This window comes from Mus caroli, chromosome 1 (genome assembly GCF_900094665.2).
Source record: "Mus caroli chromosome 1, CAROLI_EIJ_v1.1, whole genome shotgun sequence".
Lineage (NCBI taxonomy): Eukaryota > Metazoa > Chordata > Mammalia > Rodentia > Muridae > Mus > Mus caroli.
Genome location: NC_034570.1, coordinates 45,013,558 through 45,020,686, shown reverse-complemented (window position 1 = coordinate 45,020,686; position 7,129 = coordinate 45,013,558). Strand labels below are relative to the sequence as shown.

The window sequence follows — 7,129 nt, the reverse complement described above, 5'->3', positions numbered from 1 at the left end:
TCCAAGAACTATTGTTCTGTTTATTAAAGTTTCTGAAGTCTTCTGTTTATTTTTTAAATATTTTACTGATATCTACAAAAGTGATCCTTTAAAGATCAATCTCCATTGGAGTGGATTTTTAATTTTTTCAGGATTTCAAATGTATATATTACATGGAATCATTTTTTGTCACAAACCATTTATGGAAAATTATTTATTTAAAATTGTTGGCAAAACCAAAACCAAATTCTCATAGAAGATATGTCAAAAAATTTCTCCAGTATGTGCCTTACTTGAACATACATAATTCATAATTATTTTGTCTTCTAGTTAATTTAATATATATTTTTTAAATTTTGTAATTATATTTAGGTACAGAAAATGTTAGTGTACATTTAACCCAATTTAGTGGCGAGTTCTTTAGCCTTTGCTTTTTCCAGCTTGACAATGCGAGTCACAGACTTAGGACCCAGGACGTTGCCTACACAGTGGCAACGGATCTTGTCATATCTGTCATTATAATTGGTCCTAATAACTTCCACCAGCTTAGCCAGAGCACCCTTGTCTTCTGAGTTAATCTGTGTGAAGGCAACAGAGGTGCATGTCTTCCTGTGAACCAGGTGCCCCAGCCTGGCCTTTCCCTTGATGATGCAGTAGGGCACCCCCATCTTTCGACACAGGGCAGGTAGGAAAACCACCAGCTCAATGGGGTCTACGTCATGGGCAATCACCACCAGTTGAGCCTTCTTGTTCTCCACCAAGGTGGTGACTGTATTGACTCCTGCTCAGAGGACAGGCAGTCTCTTAGTTGGGGTGTCGCCTTTGCCAGCAGCTTTCTTCTCAGCACTGGCCAGTAGCCTTTGCTTTGTCTCTGGCCTGTAATTGGGGGCAAGCTTAAGCAGCTGAGTAGCTTCTTCCTGTCCAGTGCCTAGGTGAACTAGTTAATGGCAGGAGGGACTTTGAGCCGCTTGTAGAGGATGGCTCTTTGCCGCTGCAGCCTGATGTAGCAGGGCCATTTGACGAAGCGCGTTAAATCTCGTTTGGGCTGGATGTCCTGTCCAATGCCGAAGTTCTTGGGCCTCTTCTCGAACAGAGGGTTGACCACCTTCTTGGTCTCCTGCTTCTTGACGACGGCGGGGGCCTGGGCCACCTTCTTCCCCTTGGTCTTCTTCCCTTTGGGCATCGTGCTCGGCCGCTGGAGAGAGCAATTTAATATATTTTAATTATCCATTTAGAAACCAAATCATCAATAAGAACTAGATATTTATGTTTATTTTGGTTTAAATGATTCCAGCACATCTCTGATGCTTATCTTTTGCAATGTTCCCTGAGGTAGAAAGACTTTAAGAACCAGAGGATCTGAGAGTTTGCGAGGGGATTGTGTCTGCTAGCAATGACAAAATATACACCCACTAAGCCTCAGCAACATGACTAGCCAAACACAAAATGAACAAAATTGGCATGAATGGATACTTCAGAGTAGACAGGAAGTAGTCTCTAAGGCCTAAACTCTACAAAAAAAAAAAAAAAAAAAATAAAATCTACAAACTACTAAAGAATCGTGAGAGTTGGGGAAATTATTTTTTTCCGGAGATGAGGACACCAGTTAGTAATATGACACCAAAAGATCAGCCCTGAAAATGTTATATAGACTGAGTAGAATGTATTTAGGATATGTATATATATTCATATGAAAAAAATTAATTTAAAAGGCATAAAGTGGAAAGAAAACAAAGATATATGAAGTGATTTTATGGTATGTAAATGAAAGCAGAAAATGCAAATACATTAAAATTTCAAAAATCGAAGAGAAAATAGTGTTTTTTCCACTGTGTTGTGCACTTCCATTAAATCACTGTTGAATTCAACAGGATTTTTAAAATAATGCATCCTGTATCAATTGTGTCCCTTGTCCATTACACAGGCAAAGATTATTCACACATATGATCATTGTTCAACAAACTTTGCTCCCAGTCTTCAAGACTATGGAAATTATTTTACATAGGAAAAGTTATTAGGTAGCATTGGGTCCCATTTGGGGAAAATATTTTTATATAGATTTTGATAAAATAATTGAAATGCAAGTTAACTTTTTTAAGAGTTGAAGATACTGTGAGTCACATAAAAGTAAATGACAAATAGATAATAGCTGTGAGAACATTTTACATGTATTGTATAAAATTTCTGTGTGAACTATGGTCAGCTGAAATGCCACATATCTCTGTATTTGTATTAGGTATACAACAGTTATGTTGGGAAGAAATATGATGTATGATGAAGACAGCAGAAAACTTCAATGGATAGTTTTGGTTTTACTTTGTTTTCCTTTTGTTTTGTTATATTTTACATGCAATACATTCAGGTCACTCATTTTCCCTCCTCCAACCTCCTCTCAAATATTCTGTACCAACCCACCTGCAGAACTCCATGTTTTCTTGCTTTCTAACAAACAAACAAAAGACACATAAAAAAAAAATCTATCAAAAAAGAAAAAAAAAACCACTAGAACAGACAACCAAATATGTAACAAAAGACTAAAAATATATAAACAAAAAACTACAACTGTCCAAAAAAATCAAAATGAAACAAAATGCCTATAAGAATACCATGGTGCTGCCATTTACTGCTAACTATGGAGTCTACCTTGAAGTGTGGTTAATATACTCAGTGAAACTATCATGGAAAAAACTAATTTTACATTGCTAGAATATCAATTACAGGTATCTTCATGTTTAGGGATGAAAGCCTATGTCTGCTTTACCTCTTTTTCTCTTTCCTTTAATTGCATATATATGTGTGTGTGTGTGTGTGTATTCTATGTAGATCGACTCAAGGCGATTTCTGAATTGAGAGCTTGGAATAAAGGTATACCCCCCCACACGTGGCTGTAGCCTTAGTTTCTTACATACTTGACAAAATTGTGTCACTAAAGTAATCACATCCCTTTATAGCACCATTTTATTCCTCCTGTACCTCCAAAGAAGTAGTGAAGAAAATACATATGAAGTAACCAGGACACTAAAGCTCTAGAGTGGTGACAAAGGATCATAGCATAGTAAAGGAAAGAATGTAGCAGGGAATGAAAAACAGTTGCTCTCAAATATGTGCTCTGTTTTGATATCCTTTTCACGTGGGGCATAGCTAGCTAGAATGGGGGTAAGGGTGTATAGTCTCACCTCCAATTTGGACGGCTCTTGGGTCTGTAGCTTGCTTGAGGAGGAATTTCAGATAGTTACCTGGGATCTCATTTGAGAATGAAGATGTTTGGTGCCGCAGCTCAGTATTTCTAAAGCTTTTATATCCTCTACACTTAAATATAGACTATTTTAGCTTATCATTGATGATAGGAAGAGATTGCTGTACTAGAACCAGAAGTTTGCTTTTACCTGCATTTTTACACATAAATATAATTCACTTTAAGCAGGGAATTATTTTATATTTTATTTTCCTTACCCAGAAAGTACATTCAAAAGATAAGTATTTCTGCATTTCTCACAATTATATGATGTTCAGGTGTGTTGTTTTGATGTATACCTGGTCTGAAATCTACACAATGACACTACAAAAGCACATTGTTTAACCTGGCCTATATCCATCTATAACATTCTTCTAATATACATTCTATATTAGTGCACACAACTGACACAAAACAAGCATTCATTATACATAATGAGGTTCAGTTATGTATGTGAACACCAAAATATATCATTTAAAAAAATCCCTGTGTGTAAATAGTGGTATTAATTTTACTACATATGTTAAAACTCATATGCAATAAATATGAACATTTTATCATTAATCTTCAGAAAGCCCTGTCCAAGCTTCTCTGGAAACCACGGAAATCCTTGGAGTATAACAGGTAGATTTCAGTGCCCGATTGTCTTTGCTCTCTACAAATAAAAGTACAGGAAAAATACATTTCATATCTTCAATTCTAGAAAACCATGAGGATTTCAGAGTGGTCTGAAAAAAAAGAAAAGTGGCTGAGTAGTGTACATGTAGCCTAATAGAACACTTTATCTTGTGACATTCAAGGTGAGTAACAATAAATCCTTCCCCTTTTGGAAGAGAAATCTGTGAAGTTCCCTGTAGGTCAGCAAACAGAAATAAATAATGACTTTCTTTTGTAAACTATAAGTTCTATCTGATAGGATTTGTACTTAATAAGAAACTTATCTTTGAATATTCTAGTCTGCTTGAACTATTTTCAGAGTTGGTAGCACATTCATTTATGTAGATTTCCATTTTTATACCACTGAACCTAGGACAATTCACCTTATATATTGTTAAATCTTTGTACAACTTGCATATACTATTTAAAGTTTTATTCTTACAGTTAATGTTTATAAAATTTAGCCTCAGCCGAGGAATGGTGGCACACGCCTTTAATCCCAGCACTTGGGAGACAAAGGCAGGCAGATTTCTGAGTTCAAGGCCAGCCTGGTCTACAAAGTGAGTTCCAGGACAGCCAAGGCTATATAGAGAAACCCTGTCTCGAAAACAAACAAACAAACAAACAAACAAACAAACAAACAAACAAAAAACAAGAAAAACCAAAAAAGCGAAACAAACAAACAAACAAAAAAAGGAAAAACTTTAGCTTTACTAAGAAGCAAATATTGTCAAGAGTGAAAATTATTATCATTTGCATGAGTTAATAGTACACTTTCAACAATGAATGGCATGGTTTTTAAAAACAGAGAGAAAATTTACATTTTCCATTAAAAGAAATGGTACCAGGAAGATTTGTCATAAAATTACCAAATCTGTTTTATGCTCCATTTTTTCCTATTGTTTCTGCCTATAAAGAAACCACAAAAGTTCACAGATTTATTCTAAAATATCTTGGTTGACTTGATGATAAACAATTATTGTACTTATTTTTTAATGTTTTTACAACACTATTAATGAAATAGTGAAACCTTAAAAATGTTAATTTTTTGAAGGTGAGATACATTTAATAATAATAAATAATAATAATGTGAAAGATATAATATACTTCTTACATAAGTTATACATATCACTTTCAGAAGTTACTCACCGTCAAGTCAGGAGCTGTCATGTCATGAAACACTGCATGCTGTGCTTCTAACTCTCCTGGGCATCACTATCAAACCTCTATCATTTCCTCAAGCCTGTATTTCAATGTGCTCTCAAGTCATTTTCCTTGAGATTTTCTAGCAATCAATTTTTTTATGTCTTTTTCAAATACTCCAGCTGTTACCCTTTCCAATATTAACATCATTATTCAAACAAGTGCATTGTTATTTGCACCAGTTTATCTCAAACTGCCTGTGTCCACTGGCAGATTTGTCAGTATTTCCATATGTGATGCTGAAATGTTCCTTTCAGCTTTGAAAATGTGTGTTGTCATGTTTAATTTTTTCCTTATCCATCTGAGTCAGCACTGTCCTTTAATACTTTAGTTGTTATTTCAACAATGAATCCTGTCATTATTTGCTTTATAAATATATACATGTTTATAAATATATATGTACATAATTCTAGAAAATAAAACTAAAATAACAAGTGAAAAGGCTCAGCATGACAATATGTCATTTATTTCAGACTAGGACAAATGGAGGAAGCATTTCAAAACTGAAAGATAATAAATAATAATAATAATAAATAATAATAAAATAATAATAGGTTATAATAATCATGTGAAAGACAAAATATATTTATTAAGTAATTTATACCTATCACTATCACAAATTAGTATCAGTTCAGCAGCTGGCATGCCATGCAGTGTGTCTGCATGCTGTTGAAAGTTAATAGTACTGGGATTTTCTAGTTGAATGAACACTGGATCTATTATAGGGGATAGGCTGTACATATGTAATACATGAGTAATATGGGATAAATAAGCTGGAAGTTCCTGACTTGAATCAATTCATCCATAACTTACACTTGGATCAGAAGTATGTGTGATGATTAACAATCTCATGAAAACATTTTTCATATCTAATCACTTTTACAGAAGAAAAACACATTTATGGAAAGCAAAAAAAAATATATATATATGTGTAGAACTTATCCTTATAGTCTCCTTTTTTGAGGCTCTTGGATCTGAATTGTATAACAGTTTTTGTTTGCCTTTGTTTTTCTTTCACTGAATGGAACAAAAGATCAATTAAAGTGTATCATTCTGTGTTATGACCAAAATATCCAACCAAGGACCCACATGACACATGAGAGATGATACATGACTATGACTCCTAAATAGCTCCTCAGCCACAGACTTCCACTTACCTCTCTACTACGATGGAAAAAAAATCAGTTTTCTATATTGATCCCTTAACTTAAAATGCCTCTCATTGGATACAGATAGTATTAATTATTTTGCATTTATCGTTTCTGTTTAACATAATGGTGGAAAACATCTGCTCACATCTGGAGTCTCTCAATCCCCACATTAATAGCATGCTATGTGTGCATTACTAAAATTTCTTTTGAAATATGTTTTTAAAATTTCTTTTGAATTATGTTTTATCCAGATTGCTGTTCAAGGCTTATAGCACTTGATATATGTTTCTTTGTTGTTATTTGTACTAGTGTCTAAGTGTTGACTTAAAATTATATTAATTCTGTTCTAAGATAATTTTATTTGAAAATTGAAAAACTATTTCAAAATACTTTTGAACATTTAATATGTCTGCCAAAAATATATGAATAACTTAATTGCTCCATACCTTAATCTGTACTAAATTTTCTGAGAATTTTAAGTTTTAGACATCCAGGTATGTATCCAATACTATATTTTTGCTTCATCCACAGTTCTTTATATAGATATAGATATAGATATAGATGATATAGATATAAAAATAACCATATTTTGTAAATATCACTGTGCTTTTAAAATATTTCTAATTTATCTAAATTATTTATTTGCAAGTGAACATAGGAGTAATATGAGTTTAAAGATATTATTCATATTTTTTTCCTTTTCCCCCGGTGAGCAAGAACACAGTTGCCTTGCTGCTAGTCTTAGTGAGAAAGCATTATAGTTTTCTCCATTAGTTCTAACATTCACTGTAAATACCCTGTAGATTTTTTTATTGTTTTTGTTGAGGAAATTTCCTTCTGCTCATTTTGTTTGTTTTAATCATAACTCAGTGAAAGATATTATCAAATTACTTTCCTGTATCAA

The 7,129-nt window shown here is 33.4% G+C and overlaps 1 pseudogene; it reads right to left on the bottom strand.

Annotated features, from left to right (window-relative positions):
- Positions 1-374: 374 nt before the first annotated feature.
- LOC110304401 lies at positions 375-1,162 on the bottom strand (annotated as a pseudogene).
- Positions 1,163-7,129: the final 5,967 nt, after the last annotated feature.